Genomic DNA, 2,357 nt, shown 5'->3' with positions numbered 1-2,357 from the left:
TTACCAGCGTCAGCTACGTAGAAAAAGATCCTGGAGTAGAAAGTAATATTAAATACATTCTAACAATAGCTGATCAAGCTTAAACGTGCTGCTGTTGTTCAGCCACTGGTTTCCTCTTTCTGGTGCAAAGTGGGCCAAAAGCAAACTAGAGACACGGACTCGCGACAGAAAAGCCGATCAGCTGATCGTTAAGCAGTTTCACCATTGAAGTAGCAGCAGGAGAGGCAGTCGCTTGTTAAGCTTAACGCAGGAATGCTTTACAAACATTCAGAGATGGACTTACACACTTGCTTTACTTCTCTCGGGATAACTTTGTCGGAGATGAAATGCCGGGTTGCTAGCGAAGCTCCAAATGCTATCCAGACCACTGACAGGTCCCGCATGCCACAGCCGCTCTATCACGTGATGCATACTGCTCCGACGTGCTAACGTTCTGAGGTGAGTTACGGCGTGTTGCAAGTTTTGTGAGGTGCTTTCGTGATATTTAATGGATCGGATTACATTTTTTATTTTTCTCCGATATTTGATCCAGTAATTTAGGTCAGTATCGGACCGATACCGATACGTAATATCGGATCGGTCCATCTCTACACTAAACACGGGGGCACAGGAACAAAACCTAAGAAATAGAATTCACAGAGCAAAAGAGGAACTAGAGTGCTAGAAATACAAAACGGAAACCAAAACACTGGTAGACATGAACCATGATGAAATCAAAACTCAATAATAATGATCCAAAAATCAAAACACTGGACCACTGACCCAGGACCATGGTATTTTGGTATTTTTCTTTTTGCCAGTATTGTCACTGGGTTATTCTTCCCTGAATGATGGTCAAATAGAACAGCAGTATTTACCTACTAATATCTGCTAGAAAGAGACAAGATTAGTGGTAGTGTTTTGTTGTTGTTTTTTTAACTTTTTTTTTCAGTGGTCAAAGCAGTAATGGCTTTGCAGGTAAACACTATGTGGAGCATAAGGGGGGGGGGGGGGGGGGGGGGATGCATTTTCCATAATAAAATCTTGAAACCATTAGCAAACATCTGATGATGGCTTAGCTTTGTATTTCCTATTTTCAATTTATCTGTTGTTGTAAACAATGGCCAGGTCACAGAACAGGTAGTCTCTGCCTGGATATCTCCTGGTTATACTGAATGCTCAAAACATTAGTTGTTGTCAACAGAGGCTGAATCATCAGATATTGTTTGATGGGTTACTAGATTGAATTCAGATAGATAAAGGGTTAGTAGCTCTGGCCTTTTATACAACAAATACTGACTGAATTCTGTGTTGAATTGCAGACAAAAATAGGTTGCAAAAAAAGGGACAGCGCGATAGATTCTTGTGAGAATCTGTATATCTATTCCACATAATTCACTTGAAGGTAGGAAAAGGAGCACCAGCACAACACTGGGAGCAATGGGTGAATTGAGGTAATGTTGCAGTTATAAATTCACAAAGCTTGTTTAAAAAGAAGCTCTGAGTGAACATATGAACATAAGCATTTTAATCATTAGGTTCTGACCACATATTGAGTTAGAATAGTTAGAATCACACTCATTAACATTTTCGTTGTGTATGCGTTAAAATGGAAATGATCAGAGTTGTACCTATTTGATTAAACTTACTAGTGAGTTTTCAGCAGTCTGTTCTATTATATCCAAAGCAAACAACAAGTGACCTGCACTGACATTCAAAAGAGATCTAGTGTTCTGGCCTGTTACTTAGTGCTATTTATTATAATTGTGCCATCCGTTACACTCTAACTACACTCTCAGCAACACTGTTCCCAAATTTCGAAAAAACAAAATGGACTGAACTTGGCGTAATGAGTGGGTTGATAAAAACACAATATGATATTCAAGGAATCCCAAAGTTGACATGACTATGACTATTTCCCAGTCTTACAATAACAAAACCATAACAGCAAAGGAAAACTGTTCCCATTTAATCCTTCATTATTTATTTTAATATATATGTTTGTGGTAACATATTTTGTATCTGTGTTTTACTACTTTCTGCCTGTATGGGGCAGTAATTCAGGGGTAGGAACCACTGGCAGCTTTATTCATGTTTTATGGGAGTAAACCAATGGCAAGGAAACCATGGGGTGTTGTCACATTCCCTGTGACAAGGAGCATGCAGGGCACTAATGGTTTGCCCCCACTGTCAGCTGTAACCACCCAGCAGACTCAGGAGGTGTGTGGCTGTGTTGTTTACTCCTTGTGAGACAACCGGATATCTTGGTGAGTGGAAATTCTTTGCACCCTATAGATTTGTTGTCTTGGCCTGTTGTGGCCAGGTACAAACATGATATTCACCAGAAATTAAACATTCAAATATGGGGTTAAAACCAA

The sequence above is a fragment of the Rhamphochromis longiceps genome, linkage group LG7 (genome assembly GCF_057381845.1).
Source record: "Rhamphochromis longiceps isolate RC_006_pf linkage group LG7, R_longiceps_female_GT1.1, whole genome shotgun sequence".
In the NCBI taxonomy this organism is placed as follows: Eukaryota; Metazoa; Chordata; class Actinopteri; order Cichliformes; family Cichlidae; genus Rhamphochromis; species Rhamphochromis longiceps.
The sequence above is the reverse complement of the archived record's forward strand: the minus strand, read 5'-3'. Positions refer to the sequence as shown.